Source organism: Lissotriton vulgaris, unplaced genomic scaffold, assembly GCF_964263255.1.
Source record: "Lissotriton vulgaris unplaced genomic scaffold, aLisVul1.2 SCAFFOLD_838, whole genome shotgun sequence".
Classification (NCBI taxonomy): Eukaryota; Metazoa; Chordata; class Amphibia; order Caudata; family Salamandridae; genus Lissotriton; species Lissotriton vulgaris.
In genome coordinates, this window is record NW_028250251.1 from 616836 (window position 1) to 643591 (window position 26756).

At 44.3% G+C, this 26756-nt stretch overlaps 1 long non-coding RNA gene across 1 annotated transcript in view; it reads right to left on the reverse strand.

Annotated features, from left to right (window-relative positions):
• LOC147663325 (uncharacterized) overlaps nucleotides 1-26756 on the reverse strand; it is a 170889-nt gene that overhangs the window by 99149 nt on the left and 44984 nt on the right. Inside the window, exon 2 of the long non-coding RNA XR_015305354.1 lies at nucleotides 5396-5599. This is a non-coding gene — a long non-coding RNA (uncharacterized LOC147663325). The remainder of the gene's footprint in view (nucleotides 1-5395; nucleotides 5600-26756) is intronic.

Consider the following 26756-nt stretch of genomic DNA (forward strand, 5'->3'; position numbering starts at 1 on the left):
GAGAGCTAAGACTAGGACCCCTACTTCCCTAGATGTGGACCTCCACTGGAACTTCTAGTTGCTGAAACTTTTTAGGGAAATAGGTTCAAAAGTGACTTACCTTTCAGAGCACCCAGACCCCTTTCCACGTTACCCCAAATCACCGCAATGGATAGTAATGGGCCAGCGGTCCTGCCCAGCCCTGTCTACCATCAACCAGAAGGGGCAGAAATTGGGGGTTGAAGCAGCTTGAGGGGGAGCGCTAGGCCCCCCAAAAGAGGAGGAAGAGCAGGCCAGTTACAGAAGCAGTCCACATAGTGTGGATGCAGCTTGTGTACGACCTGCAATAACTCCGGCATCTCCCCATGGCAGTGTCCTGAGTACTGAGTCACATGCCTCCAGAATAATCAATGAAGCATATATCAAGAGATCCGTCAGCAAAAAAAAGCGTGCCACAAGGAAGAAACACCAGACAAGCGTATGGCCCTTTATTGTAAATGGCAACTATACTATACCCCGTTCAAGCTCCAGTGGTGTCATCATAATGTTTTAGATGTAATTACTCAATAGGAGAGTGGAGCATGTCTGCTTTACTTGCCTCAAGTTGACAGACTACTGGAGCCAGATTTTGCAATGGGTCAGTAAGAAACTTTCAATAAGACTAGTCCCCGGATCCTCTGGTTGTCCTATTTGGGATTCCAAATTCAAAAGTAACAGTTCATAAAAAACAGTTTACTTTTTTGCACCTCTTGTAGCCAAATCCCTGATTTTACAATATTGGAAAATGCCAGAATCTCCCAGATTTTGACATTGGTTAGTAAAGATAAGTCAAGTTAAAAACAAGGCAAAACTCTATTCTTTAATGGTGGGGGCGGTTCATAAGTTTAGCCAAATCTGTGGAGAAGATTAATTCGTCATAGAATAGTAGTGATAAAGGTGAATATCTGCATATATCAGGAGGGTAATGGTGAGTGAGAGTCAACTATAGAAAGATTCTACTGGGGTGCCAATAAGCCTACTGGGAAAACTAGAAATAAGGGCCCCATTATGATGGCGGGCGGACTTTGTCCACCCGCCACCGGAACGGTAACCGGGACCGACCTCCAGAGGTGCGGCGGTCCCGCCAGGGCCATTTGGATGCGACCGCCACCATGGCAGTCGTTTCCCGCATATTTTACATTGTGGCGGGCGGTCGGTGCTCTGAGCAGCACCCGCAGCAAGGTAAAATATTCATGTTGTGCATTGGCATGCCCGACGTGACAGGCACCGCGCAGTGCCTGCCACCTTTTGTATGCCAATGCAGTGGGGTACCATAGGTACCCCCCAAGTGCAGCCCCCCACCCCACCACTCCCCCGGGGGTCCGTAACAAGCCACCAAAGCATTTCCTGCCGACATTCCATGGCGGCATCGCCGCCATGAAAAGGCCTTTTCATTAGCACATAACATCACATATTATGATAATATGGATGGCGGTGCCTGCAAGGCACTGCCACCATTTAATTTTTCTTTTCCTCCTGGCTGGCATTCCGACTGGTGGAAAAGCGGTGGACGGTCTTTCCGTCTGCCACAGTGCTTCTCGCCATACTAATATGGCGAAGGTGTCACAGGGACATTTGGCGGGCGGATCGACACCGCCAGACCGGCAGTCGGTATCCGCCCGCGATCATAATAGACCCCTTACTTTCTAGATAAGGAAAATTGATTGTTCCATTTTTTTTACCTTGGAACAATCAAATGTTTGGGTGTTATGAGAATTTTTAGTGTAACAATCAACTATTTTTGTACAAATTCTATGTATTGCTGTTGATCTTTTTTCCTCGTTCTTTGTATCATTATCAATAAAAAATAAATACAAAACTTCAGATCATTAAGAATGCTGCAGCTCGAATACTGTTAGGCATCCCAGATGCTCAGTTAGTATGTGCAGTACCTAAAACTCTCCACTGGCTGCCCATAAGTTGTAGAACACAGTTCAAGGCACTAAGGGGCAGATTTACAAGCCGTTGCGTCACTTTTGTGACGCGGCGGCGGTGGCGCAAAAGATGCACCATGGTGCGGGGTATTTACAACGTGACGCATCTGAGTGATGCGTCACGTTGTAAAGCCCTGCGCCATAAGGAGGCGTTCCGGCACAGGGGGGGGCGTTACTGCGCAGGAACGCCTCCTAAAAGTGGCTGAGTGAAATCTACAAGATTTCACTCAGTCACTTTTAAGCCAATGCTGCATCAAAACCCTGCGCCTGCTTGAAGCAGGCGTAAGGCTTGACACAGCATTGGACAGAAAGGGCACCCCGAGCCTTGCTGGAGCTGCGTTGCGCTTGTGACACAACTCCAGCAATGCGCCACCTTGGCGGCACAGATGCGTCACGCATCTGTGCCTTTTTTGCCCAATGGTGCGCCGCAATATAAATGCGGCGTACCATGGGTGGCGGAGCTGCGGCGCACAATAACTGGTGCATCCCTGGGGATGCGCCAGTTATTGTAAATCTGCCCCTAAGTATGATACAGTGAGCAAAACACAAAGGGGACCCACATGTCCTCCGTCAGATTACCACCTCTCATTGGACTGATCGAGCTCTCAGGTCAAACAATCTGGATCTTTTGGCAGTCCCCAGAGTCAAGAGAGCTTGAAATGGGGGTCGCTCCTTCACATATCCTGCATCTAAACTCGGGAACTCCTTACCTGTCAGCCTGAGAATGGATGACAATTTCATGAGTTTCAGAAGAAACTAAAACATATCTTTTCCCCTAGCCTGTTGGCCACGCCATTTGTTACGTATTTATACGTAGTTGCAGTCTGACATAAAAATGTTATATTTTGTTTTATGCAGCAATGCATTTTCGGTTTCTTTTCTGTATCCGGTTTGCATACACTGTGAACAGTTTTTTTAGAAGGTTTGCAAGGAGGTCTTGGCTTGGTCACATTCAACAATACAAAATGTTTTTTTTTTAATATTTAGTTGGTAAACGTATGTATAATTAATGGTCCTCCTCTGCTTTAAGCCACATTTTTAGGATTCCTTCCATAGACATGTTAAGAATGAGCTGGATACCAACTCTACCCGTATTTGCATGTCGGGTTACTGTGTTAGGATAAATAGCAGGAATTATCGATTGTGCAGGGCTCGTTTATATTTAAGCAGTCACAGGGATCATGTATTATAGCAGAATCAAACGGGCGCAGTGTCAGTCAAAGTGGCCACTGAATCACAGCAACAGCTTCTTTGCTATGGCGGAGGAGCATTGCCCCCCACCAGCTGCCTCAAAACGGCAGGAGAGGAAAAATAGAACAATAATAAAAACACGCTTTATCATCGTTTTACTTTTCCTTTCCTGCTTTGTGGGTGGGGCCATGGGGGATGACAGGCTGCAGGAGGCGTGGTCGGCAATGTTTGTCAATGCGCATGACGATTGAGCAGGCCAAACCATCATGCCCACTGAAGCTGTCTCCAGCCTGAGCTACACTGCCGATTTGGAGACATTAGGCACAGGCTCCCAGTCTCACTGGGAGCGTAAATTCAGAGCGCTCAGGCCAATCCTGATGCTGCTGTCATGACATGAGAACAGCATCAGGATTTGCCGCAGTGGAGTCTGTGAGCCTGTGCCAGCGGAGGAGAGGAGCAGAACAGCGCGGTGCTGCCGGCACATTTATTTGTCATCCCCTGACCCCCTCCCCCACCAGCCACTCTTCCACAACTGTAGCCGCTACTGATGAATCAGGTAAATCAAATGTGTACATTGGTCTAGTTTCCAGAGGAGCATACAGCAGTGGCACCCTCCGATGTTCGCACATGAATATATATTTGAGCAGCTCAACAGAAGCATTGCCCTTGGCCAATGCTATCTCTGTTTTACCCTGAAGTGAACTATCCTGCCATGACCTATCAAGTCCATGCTCTCAGCCAATGCTTAATTTGAAATAAAATAAGTGCTGGGGCCCTCGTCAGGAGGTCACTGCACCTTACACCACCACTGCCCCTCCCATAGCTACAAATACAGTCCCAACACACTACTAATAATCACACTCTTGAAAGTGTTAACATTCCAGGCCCCCAAAGCCATAAAAACGGCCTAGGTGGTACTTGTTAGTTATTTTGATTGTGTATTGAATTAATAATCAGCTGTTGTGCTTATCTCTGAATTCGACTGACAGCGCCACCGTGTGGCAGGGTGCCATAAGTGTTGGTGTTGACAGTTAACTGCCGGTACCGAGCACTACAAACCACCGGGTCAAATTAAGTACTGCAGAAACTCTGGGCAGTATCGGTCTTAGCAACTTAGCAAACCGTTTGAGGCAGGAAAGAGATAGCATTTGCCCTCAACCAGGTATAGTCAGTGAAGCCTGGTTGAGCTCATTGCAGAAGGCACCATCTCATCCTTCTCCATGTCCTTGGATGGGAAGGAAGGATCAGAAGAGTGTAACAACTTGACAACCCTATCAGGGCAAATAAAGGGCGACGTTAATGTCCTGCAAGCACAGCACAAGAGCAACACAGAGTCTCAAATAGGCCGTGGCTCCTTCTAATTCCAAATGAGGGAGAACAAATGCCGGAAGTCATTGAGACCGGAATACTGAGAGTACAGTGCCGGCATTCCCAGAAATTTACTAAAACCGCCGACCCTCAACACCCACCGGCACACGTTGACCACTGCCCATATGTCTTCCACCAGCGGGTTATAGGAAGAGCTAGTTGAAAGTGACTAGGGCCAGATGCATCAAAGGGTTTTGCCCATTCTGTGTCTATGGGAAAATGTGTTGATGCTATGTGCTAGGTATTTCAACAATACAATCTTAGGTGTAGAGCAGGTTCTGGGGTGGGTAGTTATGACTGAAGAGCAGAAAGAGGTTGCAAATAAGGCATGCAGAAGCCCTGTTTTCTCGTACTGCTCTCCTCCAAGAAAACACAATCTCACATTTTCAGGTTTGCTGACAAGATCAAATCATGCATATTTGCACCTCATCTTTTAACATGCACAGGAGCGGTTGGCAAGTTGAGTCGAGGTTACTCCAGATAGAAAAATGTCATCTACCACAAAAAAACAGATTGATAAAGCAATAAACACCGGTATAGCCTTCTTACTTTCATGTCTTGTCATATTAGATTTTGGGTGGCTACTTTTGTCATGATAAAAAAATTTAAAATGACCCCATAGTAAGTATAGACTACCTTAAGCAGTCATTTGGTAGCCTGTCGTGGTCAGATTGATTCAATCCATCTTCTTTACTCTATAGTAAGTTAGCAGCCAAGCTTCCACTTGGGAAGTACCTTCAGCAGAGGCAATATTATTATTAGAAACTTGATTTTACGTTCTCTTTAAATATCTATGCTCTGAACGATCCTGAAAACTCCAAAGTTATGACGAACAATTGTTTACAAACAGAAGACAATGGCAGCATAAACGTTTACAGTACTACCTGTTTGACAGATCTTCAATATCCTTAATCAACAGGCCTCCTTGGTGTTTGCACACATTTTTGCACGCACGCATTTTGTCACCATCTTTATATATGACATATATTTTTCCATCTTCGTTATTTATTAAGAAATTGATCCCATCTTTAAGATTGGAGACTTCCTCTGCACTGACTGACAGCAAAATCGGGAGCTTTTGCACACCTCTGTGAAAACAATAAGCATTAAAGATTATTCATGCATATATGTGGCAGATAAGCAATATACATTGTTACTTTGGACTATTGTAACTAAAAAACCTTGAAAGGAACTTTCCTAAAATGAGCAAATAATGGGGATCTTGTGCTACAGTTCGGGTTGTAAAGGAGTTTCTGTTTTTGCACACTAACTTGTTTGAGACTCAACTCTGCACTCTATCTGAACTAATACTCTGTCACAGCTCAAACTTGTTGTCGCCAGGATAATTTCAGTTTAACAAAACTCTGTAAAAATGCCATACTAGGCTGAGTTTTTTTTTGTTTATTTAACTCTTGTGGCTTTGGCAGATGCAAAGCACAAACACAGAAATGTTTGCGACTGAGCATGCAATATGAACAAGCTTTATCAAAGGTGACAGGTCTGGCATGCATTTTTACTTACAAGCCAGACCTGTCGGAATTATCGAACCTTACTTTAAAAAAGTGCGACCTATTTACTTTGTCAATGAAGTTTTGTTTTAATTTCAGCCTTTGCCCCTTTTTAGGGATGGCGCTACAATCCAAAACTTGTATCAATAGCTGCAATCACAATGGTAAATCTGTAATTGGCATTGAGGGCAGCATGCAGTTGTCCCATGGATTGTTCTCTGCTCGCTCCAATATAGTCAACCCAGGGATAGTTTCCATTTTGCAAATGCATACCAGTCCCTTTAGAGTACTGCCATCTAATCTATGGTTTGTCATCTGAAGTTGGAAACCAATGACACATGGGACTGCAATTTGGGTGGAGGAGGAGGAGGAAAGCCTCTATCATGTCTTCTCCTGCCGAATCACAATACGTTCCAAGAAAGGTGCCATTGTGTGGCAGTTGGGGTCGAAGGATGTATAGATGTGGTTTGTGGGGTTTTGTAGTGGTTGATGAACCACTGAAATGTGAATAGCATTTATTTTTGTAGTAAATGAGTAGTGTGCATTTCCTGAGACTGTATTATGTTTTAAGATTTTGATGGGTTGAGGTGGTGGTTGGTAAACGATAAAACTGACAAAAAGGGCAGTATTTGTGGCCCTAGGATTCACCCGAGCAGGCAACTCCCCTTGTCCTCTAAGCGCTTAGCTTCGACGTTTGGGCTGAGACCCCCCAATGTTAAATAGCCCTAGGTTAGGTGATCTTTGGCCAATGGGAACAGTAACCAATCTGATTCCCTGTCCTAAGCCCTAGGGTCAGTGGGACACCTGGCCTTTTCAACCAATCACAGCCCTAGCAGCCAGTCAAAAACCAAACCCTAACCCTATGTTCAATAGAAACCCTAGTCCTAGGGGCACAGATACAGCATCCAGTAAGAAACGTATATAAGGTGCATGTGACCTGAAACACAAACTGATGTGCACGGGGGCATGGAGGTGCTCCTGAAGTCAGAATCTCCTTGGATACAGGCAGGTACTAGCCACACTCTGTAGTTCCTGTTCAACCCTACAGTAGGGCCCAAATTTAAACCACTAAAAATACCGCTTTTCGTGCACTTAAGCAAATCACCTTTTCTATCCAAAAATGAATGCTACATACAATATCTAAACACAATGTAAACCACAAAGCAATTTAGGCAGTCTCTTAAATACAATATGGGTAGGCTCTGGGGTGTATGTTGCCTTTTTCGCTTGCAAAAAGGGGTGGCAGATTGTCTTCTAGAGGCATTAGCACAGTATAAGGGAAAACCAGTAGAGAAATGTAAACAGTCACGGGCAGAAGAAAATAGCAGTTTTAAAAAAGTAAAAATTGCACAGAAAAAAAGAGATACATTTAAACAGTCACAAGTAGAGGAAAAATTCAACTTATCCGATTTATAATAAGAGAAATCCATTAATTGACTACAAAATCCATATCATAGTCAAGTGTATGGCATATTAATACAACAGAAAAGGTTACTTACCTTCCATAACAATCTTTCTGGTGAATGCTCCACTTGCACATTCCTCTCCTGCAGAACTTGTGAGTTTTCACTACCAGGACATGTAAAGCTTTAAAGTTCATATCCTAACTTTTAATTAAACAGCACTCTCCTCCTGGGGCTACCTAGGGCCTTCCTTAGGGGTGACTTATTTGTAATAAAAAGAGAGTTTAAGGCTTGGCAAGGAGTTTCAAATGTCAAGTAGACATGGCAGTGTAACACTGCATTCAGGCTGCAATAGCAGGCCTAGGACATGTTTTAAAGTGCTACCTAAGTGGGTGGTACAATAAGTGTTGCAGGCCCACTGGTAGCATTTACTTTACAGGCCCTGGGTATATGGTATGCCACTCAATAAGGGACTTACAAGTAAATTAAATATGCAAATTAGGTGTATGCCAATCAAACCGTGTTTTAGGGAGAAGCACATGTACTTTAGCACTGTTTAACAGTGGTAAAGGGCTCAGAGTCGTAAAGCCAACAAAAACGAAATCAGCAAAAAGGTGAGGAGGAATTCAAAAAGTATGGGGGTGACCAGGCAGAAAGGGTAATTTCAACTACGACCCCTCCTTCAGCCTTAATCCACGGTAGACTAATCAATACCTGGATGGACTTCCTTGCTTAGGCGATAGAATGTAGACAATAGCCCTCCGCAGCTTGGGAACTTCTCACTTCAATGTTTCTGTGAACTCAGTTGGATCCCTCTAACTATACTCTCCTGAGACACTGAACTGACCCATGGGGAACCCTTCTTCACACCTGTGGACCCCATCTGTGCAACACCTACCCCTAACTTGCTCACAGATGCTTCCCAGTAAGATGATAGTACCACCATGGCCAACAAAGTGACGTGGCCCATTCCACCCTTTGGGTCTGACTTCTGACCCCAACCCAGGGAAAACTGTGTCCAAAAAGAACAACACCCAAAAAGAGTCCACTTACAGCTGTCAGTGTCCTGAGCCTGGGAGCAGGCCATCCAGGGGTCTCTGAGGTTTCTCAGAGTGGGGGACAGCAGCTCCAGGCACCTTGCACCCTTTTTCCTTTCCACCTCCCATCAGTTCAGGGGTGGTATCCTGAAACTGCCCCTTCAACCCAGGGCCTGTAACCATAGTCTGAGTATGTGCCTAGCAAATCAGGGCTTCCAGTGGAGTGCCCCTAACTCTCCCAAGGTAGACACCCTTGTGTATGTCATACAAGAGCCTTCCTGGTGCAGTCCTCAGCCCTCTGTCCCTGTGACAGTGCATGGAGACCCCCCTAGTCAGAAGTGCCTTCACCGGGGGCAATCTTGGGGTGCCCTGTTCTCAGAGCTGGCAACACCTGACCTAGTGTTCCACTTACTGTAGACTGTTTACACCTCCTGCCCCTCGATCTGCTGCACTGTAGCTACAGCTGTGGGGTTGTACTCCCAGTTACCAGAACTGGTATGGTGCCTGTGGGTGCCACCCCATCCAGCTCTCCTGACACTTTGGAGGTCCCATCAGTGGATGGTCTCTTGGTACAGACAGGCCCCCCTGCATGTGACCCAACTGGGAGCAATCCAAGTACTGGGCCTGGAAATAAAGCACCCAGGGTCTCCGCCCACCATAACCTCCCCTCCTATTCTTAGAAGTGACATGGGACCATTTTCCTCCACACTACACTGGGACCTGTCTCAGTCACTGCATGCTACCCCTCACTCTGAGTGAGGGAACCTGAGGCACTCTCTATGGGATCACTCCTCAATGCTTTCCCAGACACTCTGGTGCTTGCTCAGAAGTCTGGCTCCTTTGCAAGCTCCCTGAGGTCAGTGAACTCTCAATCAACCAGCTGTTGGCAAGCTCTGGAAAGCAGTGATGGGATATGTGCTATCTAGCAATCAAATTGTACAACCCGTCAAAAGTGTTTACTTTACCACCATTCACCCAACCATCCGTTGCCTTGCAGCAGAAACACACAAATTCCCCCCAGAACTGGTGAGACAGTTTCTGACTGGCCATGAATCTCTACCTGCACTCTACTGTGGTGGATACATGTCTCATGACAAGTGTCTCCTTCATTGTCAGATACCTCAGCCTGTTTCCCTTCTCTAGGGCCAGTAGAGCTTCCCTACCATCGCTAGGCACATGCCTCCATATGCCAGATCCCCAATCCTCCTCAGGGATCCTGTGCATCTCTAGAGTAAGCTCATATGCCTCAAACCACATGTCTATGTCATCCCCTCCTTGAAGTCAGGCACCTAGTCCTTGGGTGTGTGGATCCTTACTCTATCAATGGATGCTAATTTCGCTGCCAGCAATCATGTTTGATTCTACCATCTTCTTGGCTTTCAAGTTCAGCTGTTGCAGACTCAATTCATGAGTGAGCAAGATATTTTTCTCTTCTCAGCCTCGGCTGACTCCATGCCAAGTTTTCTCTACCTAAGGCCCTCCTCCTCTGCCACAGCTTTGTCGGCCTCAGCATTTTTATTCTCTGCAGCCAAGTAGGACCAGCTGCAGCCTCAGGTCCCTTTTAGGTTTTCTGTCACTAGACACCTCAGGAGGCAGGTCTTGGTAGGAAACACAAATTACTGCTTTAGATCCAGTAGGGGACTTCCTCACTTCGGGCTTCCCTCTCTCCTCTGGAGCATTTGCCATGTCATTTTCAGTCTCCTCCTCATCCTTTTCAGGGCCAGTGCCCTCTTAGGCCTCTGGTGGTAAGTCCATGTGTAACCAGTGCTCTGTATTCTCTAGTCTTAGAGCTGCAAAGGGGTCTCCTCCTCAGAATCTTCCCCAGCGTCATCTCCCCTCTGGTCCTCTGTTGAAGCCTTTCCCCAGTGTGCCTGCTGAAAAGCACACAGGGCTCCTGATGATCCTGCTTTGTGGACCTCTTATTCACAGACAGCTCCCTCTCTTTGCAGAAATCCTTCAACTCGTTCAAATTAAAGAATGATAGATAGTTGAGATCTAGGATTAGTCCCATTCTTTTAAGGTATCACTGTTGTAACAACAAAAAGAGTCCAAAGTTGATGAAGCTGAATCAGGTGCCACATTTAGAACAATTACCAATATAGAGAAAAAATGAAAATTAAAAAATGTGCAATGGTCTTATGTATGGGTTGGTAGTGTACACCAATTACTGTGTGGCTCTGCACACACACAAGTCCTATCCTCACCACTGATCACCAACACTCGAAATTGGGCTTCTGGATGGCCTTGTCCAAGCAGGAACCACAATCCTAGTCAGGGTAAGTCACACCCTAAATTAACCTGTGCTCACCCCCTGGTAGCTTGGCATAAAGCAGTCCGACTTAACTTAAGAGGCAATTTGTAAAGAATTTGTTCAACAATTCAAACAGTAAACTGGTGAAAATACCACACAAACAGATACCACACCTGGTTAGAAAAATAGATCTTAATTTAATGAATAACACAAGACCAAAACAACAAAAATATACTACTAAGTAGAACCGATGTTATGAATGTTTAAAGAATAAACTGAAATGTAGTGCTTAAAAGCATAAAGTTCCAACCGGGACTAGCTGGTCATTCTAGACTGAGTTAGATGCAAAGGCTCAGGCCGACTGCAATGGAGTGTGGGTCAGATACAGGAGCGAGCTGTGGCCTGATTAAATTACCTTGGTTACAGCATCATCAAAAATGTGATGTGGGGTGCAGATGAGGTGATGAGTCAACGTCAATCCACCAAGGAAGGCGATGTGTCGGTTCCGAGCAGCGCAACAGCGAGGATGCATCAAGAACAGAGTCAAGGCACCATGCAGTCGGCGATGTAATAGAGTTGATCCTCACAACGGCAGTGATGTGTCCACAGTGGAGGTGATGCGCTGGTTCTGAGTCCTTTGAGTTGACGTTCATGCATGGATTCTGCTGGAGCAGCACTTCAAACCACTTCCAAGGATCCAGTACTGGGTTGGTATCACTTGGAAAGGCATATTCACAGATACCAGAGTCCAGGTACTGTGGCAGCTCCGTTGGAAGTCTTTTATGTTCCTGAACGTTTAATCAGGAGGCAAGCAAGCAATTGCTTGGAGTCACTCTGGTTCTGAGTGCAAGTGATATGGGTCTAGTCCATCTTATCCAGACAAGGAGAGCAGCAGCCAGCAGGTCAGCACAGCAAGAAAATGTTTTTTCCAAAGCAGCAGTCCCGCAGAGTACCAATCCTTTATGAGCACAGTAGTCCTTCTCCCTGGCAGAGTACCCACAGATCAAACAGTATACTGGAGTGGTAGGGTCTGATGTTCAGTTCTAATACCCAGCGTTGCCTTTAATATGGGGAGAATTCAAAGAAGGGTCTTTGAAGTGCACAGATGCCCTCCCTTTCTACCCTGGCTCCAGACTCACTACAGGGTGGCATGTTGCCCTTTGCGCGGGGACAGGACACAGCCTATTCAGGTGAAAGTGTTAAGCTGTGTCCAGCTCCTCCCTCTCATCCTGCCAGGATGGCTCATCAAACTCCATCAAGTTATCCTAAGCTCCCATTATGTGTGGCTGTCTAGGGGGAATACAGAAAGCCTTGTTGTCACTCAATCCCAACATGCACTCAGAGACAGGCTGCAGACACAATAGCAATTTTTAAAATGGAAACAATAAATTCAACTTTGCCATTAAAGAGGATAAATATTACAATTCCATGGGTACTAAACATGACAGATCCACCTCCTCCTAATTGGGAATTGCAGCGTATTAGCTGTAACAAGGAATCCTCAATGTTAACCTATGGGAGGGGTAGGCCTCACAAAATTGAAAAACAAATGTTTGAGTTTTTCTATACCAGGACATGTAAAACTTAAAAGTACATGTTTTACATCCTACCTTTAATTACACAGTACCCTGCCCTATGGGCTACCTAGGGCCTGCAATAGGAGTTATTCCTATGTAATAAAAGGGGAAGGCTTGACAAGGGGTTTTAAAAGCCACATCAACATGGCAGTTTAACACTGCATTCAGACTGCCACGGCAGCAATGGGACATAATTTAATGTGCCTCCTAAGTGGGTGGCACAATAAACATTTAATTCATTGGCCCTGGGTATATGGTATACCACTCTACAATGGACTTACAAATACATTAAATATGCCAATAGGTACATCCCAATCAAACCATGTTTTAGTGAGAGAGAAAATGCATTTTAGCACTGGTTAGCAGAAGAAAAGTGACCAGAGTCCTAAAGCCAACAAAAAGAAATTCAGCAAAAAGTATAGGAGGAAGGCAAATAGTTTGGGGTTGACCCTGCAGAAAGGGCCATTTCCAACAACCCTCCACTTAAGGAGTCCCTTTAAAGTGTCTCAGGTCTCCCATTGCAGCCCGTGTTCAGATTTAAACTGCAAATTCAGCTTGGCATATTCAAGCCTAAAACTCCCATTGTAATGCATATAAGTGACCCCTAGGGTAGGCCCTAAACAACCCATAGGGAAGGGTGCATTGTATTTAAAAAGTTGAATATGCACGTTTTTGGTTTTACATGTGATGGTAGATTAAAACTCTTTTGTTTGTGTTTTCACTAGAGTAAGACCTACTTCTCCCATAGGATAACATTGGGGTACCTTATTGCATTTAATTAGTGACATATTTTGCTTTGGAACAGGTGGAAAGGTCTAATAAATTGCAATCTAAAATCCTCTTTAATTGTGAAGTCAATTTGAAGTCACAATTCTGAATATGCCACTTTCAGAAAGTTGGCAATATCTTGTCCTACCCATTTGGGCCTGCTGCCTGTTTTCTGGGTCACATGACTTTGTGCAGTTGGCAGTCAGCCTTTGTGTATTGCTCCTGACAGCTACACATAGAGAAACAGGTTGTTGCAGGATTGGCCATCCAAGGCAGGATGGGTGGTCAAAGCTGTTCACAGCCCTACATGCACTTCAAATACACTGCCTAAACTCACACAAAGTATTTCACACCAGCCGATTGTGCATGCAGACCGATGCAGGGAGGCAGGAAATTCTGGACACTTTTGTGGGATGAGAGGAGTCCAGATATTTCTTCCAATTCAAAGTGGGCACCAGGTATGAAAATAGGGATTTCAGATCCACTCTTAAGTTCACTTCTGGACCTGCAGAAGGATGCTCATAGTACTGCCCTGCTGCCTGTGGTCAGCTGTATACTTCAGTGGTCTGCTTCGCTCTCTAAAGCCTGCCTTGTACCCTCAGAGGATTTCCTTGCTTCTTGAGGTCTACTTTCCTGCTTGAACCCAAGACTTCCAGAGTGACTCCACGGGCTAGGTAGCAGAACTCTTGACCAGAGCCTTAGGGACAGAAAAGGCTCCAACCATCTTGAAACCACACCTGGGCCCAACCTGACTGATTCCTGACCCTCCAGATGGTGCCCCCCAGTACTGGACCCTTAAAAGTGATGCGCAAGATGCCCAGATAATCCAAATCCAAAACTTGTGACTTGATACATATTCTACCAGAAAGCGCTCTGAGAACGGAGACAAGATCTGGCCCTACCTACTTGCTGATCCACCCAAGGTGCATTGCGGTTCAGACTGACTTCATAGCAGCTCCTGCTACGTTCTCCTCAGCAGCTAATATTGCCTAGCAGCTCCTCGCAGAAGGGATGTCCTGCCACGTAGAGCCCTCATTATCTATATCCTGCACCTTCTTCTGCTGGAGATTTTTGACTTACAAAAAAAGAGACTAAGTTCAAATGTAAATATCTTCACAGCGACTTCCCCGAGTGGCTCCCCGATGGTGCTGCCTCTTCCTCAGACATTGCCGCCTTCTTTGTACCGCTGAACTCTACCTTCTCAGATATCTTTCTTGAACATTTCTTCGACGTCTGAAGGTAAATGAAGGCCATGCTCAACCCACTTTGTGTGTTCCAATCACACTCTAATGTGGTCTTCCATAACTTTTGACTTTTCCCTTGTCTCATGTGACTAGATGTCGGCAGTTGGCTCTTTAAACGTTAGGAACTATATTTCACTTTAAAATTTAAAAATTCATAACCGCAGTTCTACTGATTGGATTTTTGTCATTTTGTTGTCAAATAATGTATTCAAATGTAATATAATTTTCGAAAATGGTGTGGGATTTTTCTTGTGCTGTGTTTTAAGTTTATTGCTGTTTAAGTGCTGCACAAATACTTTACACATTGCTTTTAATTTAAGCCTGACTTAGGGGCCTATTATGATGGTGGACGGACCTGAGTCCGTCCGCCACCATAGAGTAGGAGGGAACCTCCGCATGGCCTGCAGAGTTCCCTCCTGTGCAATTAGGATGTGACCACCACCCTGGCGGTCACATCCTCTATTTTTACCATTGCGGCGGGTGCGGCCTCAAGCTGCATCCGCCGCAATGGTAAAAATGCATACATTGCATATGTATGCAGAAAGCGGCAGGCACCGTGCGGTGCCTGTAGATTTCTGCATACTAATGCAGGGGGGTACCATAGGTACCCCCATGTGCACCCTCCATCCCCCTTCACCCAAGGGGCCCGCAACGGGCCCCCGCAGTGTAGTTACACATGCTTTTCCACAGCGTAAAACCCGCCGCGAAAAGCACTTTCAAAAGCCCATCCTAATATGGCTGACGGTGTCTGAGAGACACCGTCACCATATTAGAGCTTTTCCGCCACGGTTGTAAGCCAACTGCGGCGGAAAAGCTGCGGATGGAAACCAGGACTAGGCATGGGCGGATTTTGCGGATTGGCAATCCGCAAATTTGCGGATTTGCGAATTCGCGGATTGCGAAAATCCGCAAAATCCGCGAATCCTCGCGATTTTTTTTTTGTGTGTTCGCACGGGTTTCTGCAAGTTCGCGAGGGTTTTGTACAATTTTGCAAATTGCGAAATTGTACAAAACGCTCGTGAACTTGCAGAAACCCGTGCGAACACAATGTGCCTACTCATGTATGTGCCTCTTGTGTGTATAAAAGGTCAGAGAAAGATCAGTTCAGCAGATGAAGAGAAAGAAGCTCCTGGTCACAGGAACAGCATGGGTATTGCGCTCGTGAAAGTCAAGGATGCAAAGTCTATCCAGCATCACAGCTGATTTTCCACTGTAGATTTGGGAAGAAGGCACACCTGTCCAGCCTCACGCTCACGATTGTTTTTGGCCTAATGAATGAGTCACTGAATTTGAGCATCAACTAGTTCAAGCGACCATGTGTGTGTTACTATGCAATCGCCCCGAAGGGCGCAGGGGTCCCTTGAGTGAGCTGTAACTATTTTACAATGGCGCCAGCAAGCTGCCAGCGCCGTTGTAAAATAGTTACAAAGTTAGCTTGCACAGGAAGCACTTAGATAAAATAAAGCAGCACCTGCTTCGTTTTATCTAGTGGTTCCTGTGCAAGCTAACTTTGTAACTATTTTACAACGGTGCTGGTAGCTTGCTGGTGCCATTGTAAAATAGTTACATGAGTGGGGGTTCAACTTTTGAACCCGTTACGTCCGCGGATTTTTTTTTGCGGATTTTGCGGGAAATCCGCAAAATTCGCGGATTGCGGATTTCCCAAAATCCGCAAAATCCGCAGGCGTAACGGATTTCCCGCTCATGCCTAACCAGGACCCACCAGCCATCCTAATGTGGCGGTGGGCCTTTGGTGGGTCTGCTGCTGTTTTTCCGCATCCTCCGGGCCGGCGGAAGCCACCGCCGGCCCGGAGGATGCGGAAAAAACGCAATCGTAATAGGCCCCTTAGTTTGTGCCAAGCTACAAAATGGTTAAGCAAACGTTAATTGAGTGACTTTTTGTAGGTCACCCTGACATGGATTGTGGCTGTAGTCTGAGCATAGTTCCACCTGCCTTACCAACAACCCAATTTCTCACAATCTTGTTTTGTACATTCATCCACCGGAGAATATTAGGACGTCTCCTTTGCTTTTAACACTAAAGTAATAATTGACCTCTTTGTATGTTTTTATTGTATATATTACAAATGTATTAAAGTCATTTTTAACCCCTCCCATGCTTGTGACGGAACCGCTCTGTCACCAGCCTCGGTCGTGCTGTGCTGGTGACGGAGCGGTTCCGTCATGGCCCGCTCGGCTCGCCTGCACGGCGCGGATTCTGCGCCTGCGCTGGGCGTTCTATTGAGCGGGCGGGGCCATGACGGAACCGCTTCGTCACAAGCACATCACGTCCGAGGCTCGTGACGGAGCGGTTCCTTCACGAGCATGGGAGCGCCGCGTGGCCCCCCCTCCCCCCTATCACTGCGGCGGAATTGCCGCTGCAGTGAAGGGGTTATTCTACCTAGGGTAAATATATAGATTATGGGGAGTGAGCAGGCGGTTAAATAAGGTTGACACCCTGTGTGGGTTTACATTTTAAAGATCCAACTTGTGTTAGCTTCCTACTAGCACGGTTGAGTTTGTTCCCTTCTCACCTCAGTAAAATAAGGGCATATCCATTAGGCCATTTCTATCCTCCACCAACACTTTTTTATATTTCTTCAAATTAACCAATCTAGAGATCCCTGCAAAGATTGTAATGCTCAGCATTTTTTGTTCATCCTAATCGATATGGAGAACTATTAAGTCTAGCTGAAAACGATTGATGTTGACAACCATTGCCTGTAGTGTTAGAATCTGGTCATTTGGACTCTCATAGTAACATTCATAGCAGTGTTCATTCTCTAGGTAACCCAAATATAATCAGGAATCAGGTTACGTATAAAGATTCTTTCTTGGAACATTCCGGGGATTCAAAGCAAACTTGAAAATGAGGACTGGCTGACGTATAATTCAGAAGTTTGATATTACATGCTGTCAGGAACCATGGGCTGTGGACATTATTGCTATTAGTGGTTTTAAATTGTATTGTAAGAATGCAACCCCATTTGAGTCAGGAAGAGGGAAGGGAGGTTTGGCCATTTTGAGTCATGCGCAATTAGAAACATAAGGGTCAAAGTAGTAGCGATGAGACCATGTTAGGAAATTTTAATTTTACAATTGTCAAATTCATTGAATACATTTTTATTAGAATGTATTTTCTGTGTAGCCTATAGGCATAGTTCAAGACATTGGGGAGTTAACTTTGGAAACAGTACAAAGGTAAGGAACTAACACATCAATTATATGGGCGGGCAACTTAAAAAAATTAATGTATTCACAGTGGGGATCGCTTTTTAGGTTCACAAATAGTCAAGGAGCTTATATTACAGATATTATACATTCAGCTCATGGAACACTTTAAATCAGGTCATTTTTAACATGCATTCTAAATTTGTCGTCAGACCTTAAAGTTTAGGGAGTTGCAAACGCCCCTACATTTATAGGTAGAGGTAGCGGTAGCACGATGGATTTTTTTTGCCTCTGTCCTCCAATTTGGCCCAGTCCCTTGTACATTATGAGGTGTGTCCCAAGCCCCCTAGTGATCAAAATCCAATTAATCTATGTTTTTCTATACATCTTTGCCTTATATAGCCGGCACGATCGTGCCTCCTCTTAGGCATTCTACTAATAAAGGGGTACAAATTAGTTGGGATAGTATTGACCCTAAAGAGTTGTTTTTATTAATTAATGAGGCCAATCATAAAATTCTTTGTTGCCTTTCATTAGATGAGCCCCATAATAAGGTTTTTGATTCCTAAAAAAAAATCAGTAAATGTGTTTCCTATGAGCTACATACAATTAAGCATCTCAATAATCACCCGATCAAATCATTGTTCAACCAAAACTGGACAACAACTCTTAAGGCATTAAAAATAGCTACAAATAAGATTCCACGTAAGATTTCTGATATCAGGGAAGCCAGGGTGAATTGCAAGAGAGCAGTAGAGGATAGGAAGCAATAGATAAGAAATAAGGTATGGGAGGATTTAGAGAGGGCTGCCCAGTGGAGAGATAATAGACTGTTGTGGGAAGTAGTAACTCAGCCCTTTTTTATAGAGAGACCAGCATTAGGCATTGAGTGCCATATACCAGAGCAGGACTGGATTAATCATTTCTCCCTTATCTTTATTCCAGCAAATGAAGGGAGTTGGGCAAGAAAAGACTGCCAGTCTAGCTTCTTTATCCCATAAATAAGGGATGGCTAGTCGATATTTTAGATCTGGCATCTGTCTCAAAAGTAATTTCAAGGGCAACTAATGGAAAGGCCCCAGGCCCTGATAGGGTCCTAGTGGATTTATTTAAAGATAATGATGATTTTTGGGCCCCATTATTTATGAATGTCTTAAGAGCAGCGTTTATGGGTGACCTTAATGACTCCTGGAATTAATCTATCATTATACCTATTTATGAAAAAGCCAATTGCAATCATTCGATTTGGTATTGCTCAATATCATTTGTAGATTCCATTGCAAAAATTATTGGATGAGTCATCCTTGGCAGAAAAACTTCCTTTTATCTCATCGTTCCAATATGGCTTCCAGCGATGGTAGAAAAAGTTCTAATTTAATTCCTAATTTGAAGATTTAAAACAAGATTGCTCAGCAGTTAATGTCCTTAGGACAATAAGGACTTTGAACTTAACATGAGCAGCAGGCCCAGATAACCTACCGGATCTGATATTAAACTCAGACCAGACCTGTTGGGCGGAATTCTTCTCTAAAATGTTTGCAATAATTTTAGAACAAGGGAAGATCCCCACGAACTGGAAGGGTGCAATAATAAGGCCGATACACAAGAAAGGGGATGTTCATGCCCCTAAGAACTTCAGGCTAATTAACCTATTAGATATAGGAGAAAAGATATTTGCAAAAATAATACTAAGCAAGCTAAAAGACTGGGTAGAACAACGATCTATTTTCCCAGTGGAACAGGGTGGGTTTAAAGAAGGCCATTCCACAATAGATCATTGATTTGCCCTGTGGGCACTGGCCAGGAAATCGATAGCGCAAAATGGTAAACTATTCTGTTGCTTTATCGATTTCCGCGCGGCTTTTGATTCAGTGGACCGTAATAGCCTTTGGCAAGTGCTGGAAAATTATGGAATGCCGGACTGCATTCTGAATATTTTAAAAGAGTTACATAGCGGCAACTGGGCCCAGGTCATTAGAGATACAAAGGGATCACTAACCCATAAAATATTAGTAAAGAATGGCCTTAGACAGGGGTGCGTTCTGGCACCCTTGCTTTTTTCAATTTTTTTAGCAGATCTTCCTGAAGTACTGGAAATTGACAGAAGCGCGAGCCCGCGCATGAATAGAAATAAAGTGCCATGCCTTCTATATGCTGACGATCTTGTGATCCTTGACCAAACTGAAATGGGTCTACAAATGAAATTAAATGTGTTTAAAAATTACTGTGACAAAAAGCTTCTAACTGTGAATATGGAAAAAACAAAGGTCCTATGTTTTGGGAAGAAAGTGAAAAAATGTAATTCGTTTTTAGGACAGGACAAATTAGATATAGGAAGCGGATATAAATACTTAGGCCTTTGGTTTAATAGCTCATTAAAGTGGAGTACTCATTTGGAGGCACAAACTGCAAAGGCTTTTTCATCAGTCTGTGGATTGAAAAAATGTAATGAAGATTATGGCGATATGTCACACAGACCGATCTTAAAGGCATTTGAAGCTATGATCCCCCCGCAAGTCCTTAATGGTGCAGAAGTGCTCTATCTGAGCGGCAAAAGGGGGTGGGATCGTGAAGAAGGAAAGATTTTTAAAATGCTGCTATCTCTACCAAACTGTACCGTGGTTCAAGCAATTAGAATGGAGGTAGGGCTAATAGCATGAAACGTAAAGACTCAAATGTCCTTATTAAGATTCTGGAAACGCCAGGAGCCTGGTGGCGAACAGAAGGTCTCAATGTGGTGCAGAGAGGAAATCCAAACAAGCAGCTTACGCTGGGCGAAGGGTTAGAAGGAAATACCTCCAGACTGTAGCTGCGCACCTAAAATTGAACCTCTCATCGCCATCCCTGGATGTAGACTTTACTAAGAAAATTCGTAGGGAGCAGGGGCTCCAATTCTCTAGATCACAAGACCTTACTTATCTAAGGGTAAAAAATTTGGTCAACTGGGTAAGGAGCGAATGGGAAAAGGAGGTTCGGTTCCCATATTTGGATTTTCTGCCCAACAAATGTCTAAGACACGAAATCTTAAAGGTTCGTGTGGGCATAAATCCATGGAAGACTGAAGGAAAAATAAAAGCAGCCTTGATACAACCAGATGGTGTTTGTAAATGTGGCTTAGGAGCAAGAAATGATATCTTATGTATATTGCTTGACTGTATATTGATTTTAGCAGTACAAAAAGCGTTTTTACGCCCAATATTTTTAAAATATAAGGTGAATTCACGTGCTGACTCTGTTTGCCTTCTTACAGAAATGTCATTTTTAGATATTACAATTGCTCTGGGGAAGTTTTTAAAAGCAACAAGATAATCTGTAATGGAGGCAACAAAGGAGGGTTGTAGATTTTAACATTTTTAGAGCTATCCCAATATTGTGATTTTATGGTTTTATATTTCTGCAAATTGTGTTAAAATGAATTGTGGTCTAATTATGTTATCACTATGTGGATTCAAAGTTTTATGCATGGTTTATAGACTATTGTCTAAATAAACATTGTTTTATCATCATCATCATCATCATCAAATTTGGAGAAGGACATCAGGGCCAGGAGAGGTTCCTTACCTATGGCATTTATGGACTTTTCCTTCACTTTCGGCCTAGTTGACGGGGGAAGCTTTGGGCCTTGATGGAACAGGCTGGTGTAGATCATCTTGTGCTGGACCTTGTAAGATGTCTTCATTGGGATACTACAACTAAAGTACATTATACACAATATGGGAACTTCACCCGTGATATACAAGTGGTTAGAGGCATTAGGCAAGGAAGTATCGTAGCACCCTTCCTATTTTTATTTAACCCTTTGCCTGCTGATGACGGAACCGCTCCGTCATCAGCTGCGGTGGCGCTGAGCTGATGACGGAGCGGTTCCGTCATGGCCCGCTCGGCGCTCCTGCGCGGTGCGAATTCCACGCCTGCGCTGAGCGTTCCATTGAGCGGGGCGGGCCATGACGGAACCGCTCTGTCATAAGCACAGCGCCACTGACGCGGGTGACGGAGCGGTTCCGTCACCAGCATGCGGCCGCCGCGCGGCCGCCCCGCCCCCTTAGCACTGCGGCGGAATAGCCGCCGCAGTGAAGGGGTTAATATCAATTCCAGGATGCTTGTTTCCGGTCCAGAGAAGACATGGCTTGGCAGTTCAGGCTGGACTGTTCACATGAGGCACAGAGTCAAGGCTGATTTGCATATAGCTGGATCTGAACTGAGGTAGTGAAGTGAGCTAAAGAATGATGATGGATTCAACCCAGATCTGTGACTGGGGGTGAGTGTCTGAAAAGTTTCAGTGCTCCGTCCATCAACTCCTTGTGTTTGCACACATAAATACCATAACATACCCTTTTTTGACATGCCATATTGTAGCATACCACATGCATTTATCAGAAAGATGAACATGTACCTGGGTTTGATAATTTCGTATTGCTAAGTGTGTTGTGTTGTGGAGCATTAATACATTGGTAGATTCTATAAAACGGGCGCTTACGATGCTAAAAATCTTGAGGCATCCGGCCCAAATGCTAATTGCGGCCTCTCACTCCTTGACATTCCTTCCCCGTCCCTGATGACCAGGGTGCCTCCTCCGCCGCTTTACACTCACCACAACCAGAAAGATTTCTGAGTGCGTCTGTTTGAGGGGAATAAACGAGTTATGTTGTGTCTCTTTTATTGATGATTTCGTCAACTGACATGACTGACTTTTTCAGATTATTTTTTGCCCTGTTTCAACCCAGTTTCAGTAGGGATTGAGGAAATAAAGAGAGTGAAAGTTGAAAAAGGGAGTTTCCCTCCCTCTCGACGTTCTATCCAGTTACCATAGGTTTTCATGTAAGGAGACTTAAATGGAAGAAGAGGGATTTACAGAGAATAGCGTATTTATTGTAGCAGCAGCACCACTGCACCTATGTACTATAGTGTGTGGCACCATATTACGTTCACTGCTCTTTGGTTATTGAGAAGTACCCCCCCCCCCCTCCCCTCCCCCCAAATCTTGCTTCTGTGACTTTGGGCTGACAGTGGCACTAACCTGCCAGCGTCAAGTATAATTTTCTGTTGGCGGCATATGTGACGTAATCGCATAATTAGTGCGCGTAAAGCCGCACCATGCAGAGTGTCAATCAAACAGCAGAGTTTAAGCTGTCCCAGTGCCACCCGAGCCTCAGAGTTGAACTACATCAGTTGCAGAGGGTTGTGTGTGTCAAGGTATAAAAGCTTCGTTTCCAGGATGTTCTAGCACAGCTCCAAGTAGGTGTATGTGTGAAGAGTCTAAAGAGAATTTTTATAACAAAGTTAACTTGCACCAGGGTGAGAGCGTACACAAAAGTGGGCATCGCACGTGACTGTTGCAATAGGAATATTTTCTCATCATTAGAACGTTTTCGGACGAATGCAGGAGTTGAAGGGAACACCCAGAGATTATGAGTTGAGGAGAAACAATATAAAGCTCTTTGACTTTGCTCGGGGGGGAGGGTGCCATCTGCTTCTCTGTATAACTTAAATGCAATTGGCAGACTAGCAGATACATGTTTGTGATGGGGCTAGTCATCCTGCCGCAGGGTGGGGAGTCTTGGAAAGTGATGAGCTTTGATTTCCAGGTTTACCTGGGAAGACGCCTGGCAGTTAATTTTACGAAGCTCAGTGTTGACGCTCTCAGCTGAAAGCTACAGAAACATAAATCGGTGGTATTGTTGGGGAGCCATACAGTGGTGGCTGAAATGTGGCAGTGGAGTGATTTTTGGAGTGTGAAGGGCTAAAGTAAATGATCAATGATGCCACATGATTTTTAAGAAAGGAAAGCAGGTCTTCAAATTTAGATGGTGAGCTTCACAATTTTTTAAGCTAATTTTCCTTGTGTGTTATGTTTTTTTTTTATTCTCAATCATTCTTTGCAGGGTACATCTTCTCTCAATGGCAGCAGGACACGCTTCCTCTCGTGGCAGGTTTTGCCCCTTGGTTAACTTTTGACCTGTTATTTTATGGATGACAAGTTTTCAGATTGCTTACGTGGCATTTCCATAGTTTCAGTGAACATATGACTGACATTTTACTGGCAAAAGTGACACTTTGAGTGTGTGCAGGCTAAGATAATTAAAAACCTTGGGGCATATTACCAAGCAATAGCGATAATTATCGCTATTGCTTGGTTAGCGTGGTTAGCGTGAAAAAATTATCGCCGAACTGCGGCGATTTTTATCGCAGATAAACCCTGGTATTACCAAGGTTTATCGCAAATGCGATCAAAATTGGCCGCAACGCATGAATATCGCTGAAAAGTCAGCGATATTCATGCATTACCGAGCTAATGCTCTTAGCCATGTTATCCACCTCCCATTGGACAACATGGCTAAGAACTGCTCAGGGCAGGTGTTAGCTTTTGGAGATATTCGCGCTTAGCGCGAATATCTCCAAAAGTTTGTAATAGGAGATAGCGATGTTAGCGACTGTTTCCAGTCGCTAACATCTTGGCACGCCCACTTTGCATGTCATTAGTGATAAATATCACTGACATGCAAAGTGGGGCCCAAGATGGTAGCTATCTCCTACTAGCTGTCGCTAACTGGTGTTAGCGACAGCTAGGTAATAGGGAGATAATTTTATCTCCGCTTTCTCTTCGGCCAGCTCCTTTTACCTACCAACTAACCAGCTCTAGCTTTTCCTGAATGATAACCAGGCTCAACATTTAACCTTCCTTCTGCTGCTTAAACAATATCTTCCTTAATTAACTCAGCCTCCCATGTGATACAGCAAATCACAACATGAAGGATGCCTTTTTCAGTCTTCCAGAATCAGTTTGGGCCAAATAGTCTGTTGCATGACCAACTCGCATCCAAAACACTGCCTTGCACTTCATCTCTTTATCAAGTACTTGCCTCACCATTCATAATACACAAACCATGGACTGTATGGATCACAGAGACACTATTTTCAACCAGCACCGCACTAATCCTGCCCTTTGAGGATAACCGAATCCTATCCTTTGAGGACAATCACAACCAATCAAAGAAGAGTGTTTTTACTTGAAGAACCTTCCTATAAATGCGCTTCATGAGGTCCTAATCCGGTCCTTCCCGACTATGGATGCCTCCAATGATTATTTCTAATCCCTCCAAAATCCCAATCTTCAAAAGTTAAAACATTTGCACCAGACGAGGGTTCTTCATTCATACAACATACAGTAAGCACTCCAGGGCCTATTCAAAAAGTTAAACTTACACATGAGTAAATCTACACATGTAAACTTACTCTTACACTTTACTACTTTTGGCTATTCGCCATTTACTAAAAAGTTTGAACATACATGTCTTCATCCCGGATTCAGGCGGTGGAGCCTAATTTACAATTGTAATCTTACTGCTAGTAACTTTTCATACATCGGTGGATGGATATCACCTCACTAAGAGCGGAGCTTTTGCTATGGTAAAGTATTGGCAAAAGTAAAAACAGATTATTAAATAGCTAACATACTTTAATGAAAAATACTAATGTAAATTAATTTTATGTGTTTATTTTAAATGTACAACATCATAAAAAAATGCTATAGTACTTTTAATGGAGTTTTGAAATGCTATTTAATACGGTCACAATTAAATTGCAAATATTTTTTAAAGATTACTTACTAAAATAACACCTTCAGTAAAATGTTTATATTTTTTATTATATATGTACAGTAATGTTTTTATTAAAAAAGGGTATTAAAAATATTTTAAAATAAATAATATGTTTGCTTTTTTTAAAACATTTTTTTAAATGCATATATATTTTTTATAAGTCGAAATAATTTAGTTTCACTTAAACTGATTTCCTATTGGGTGTTATTTTAAGTCCCTGCCTCCATTACTTTCTATGGGAGGGTGTTGTAGTGCCAGTGGTTGGCCATGTGTCATGCTGGACTTCCTTTCATCCCAGTCTGAGCTGCAGTACGCTAACTATTGTTTTGCAGTCTTTGTATGTTTTTGGGCTGAAGTAGTTTTAGAAGTGCAGTTTGTGAAGAGGAATAACTTTACTATTTTATGGGAGAGTGTACAGGCCTCACTAAACCTCTTCATATCCCTCCCTTGACCCCTCCCTGAAATCCTCCCAGAACCCCTCCTTACTCTTCCTAAAGGCAACTCATCTCAGAAGCAAAAGAAGTATATCCAAGTCCATAATTAAGAATGCTGTCTACAAACGTAAATAACTATCAATGCTACATGGTTTGTATTAATCTCATTCATGACCACCCTGAAACACTCCGGGGAATAGTGCACTGATTTTACCAACTTTAAAAAAAATGTTGTTTGCTTACCGAGAGGTGCCGCAAAAATTTCTAGGGTTCAGCCCCTTTGAGCTTTTGTATGGTCACCCGGTAAGAGGACCTTTGAGTCTGGTCAAAGAAGGCTGGGAGCAATCTCCCAGGAAACCTCCCCAGGATGTATACAGTTACATGCTGGCCTTTAGGAACCAGACTCGGCGCTTCAGAGATCTTGCTCAGGCAAATCTGGAGGACAGCCAGGAGGAGATGAAGCGTTGGTACGACCGGAATGCCACTCTGGTAGAGCTTCAGCCTGGTCAGGAAGTTTGGGTCATGGCCCCTGTGGAACCTCTTGCGCTCCAGGACAGGTGGACTGGACTGTTTAAGGTTGTGGAGAAGAAGAGCGATGTCACCTACTTGGTGGACTTGAAATCTCCCAGGAACCCCTTGAGGGTCCTGCATGTCAACTGTTTGAAGCCCCACTTAGAAAGGTCCGAAGTGGGCATGCTCCTAGCTACAGATGCTGGAATGGAGGAGGAGAGTGAGCCTCTTCCTGACCTCCTGTGTGCTAAAGAGCAAGATGGGTCAGTGGATGGTGTGGTCCTCTCTGACACACTGACCCTTGAGCAGAAGCAGGATTGTCCCCAACTGTTGGGACAATTCCCTGATCTGTTTTCCTTGGTTCCGGGTGTCACTCATTGGTGTGTCCATGATGTTGACACCGGAGACAGCCCTCCTGTGAAGCACAAGGCTTACAGGGTGACTGACAAGGTCAGAGCATACATTAAGGAGGAGGTCTCTAAAATGTTTGCGTTAGGGGTGGTTGAGTCCTCTAGCAGTCCTTGGGCCAGCCCAGTGGTCTTGGTCCCGAAGGCTGCAGCACCTGGTGCTTCACCAGAACTTCGGTTCTGTGTGGATTACCGAGGACTCAATTCAGTCACAAAGACTGACGCGCACCCCATCCCCAGAGCTGATGAGCTCATCGATCGGTTGGGGCTGCACGGTTCCTTAGCACGTTTGATCTGACGTCTGGGTACTGGCAGATTGTCTTAACCGATGGGGCAA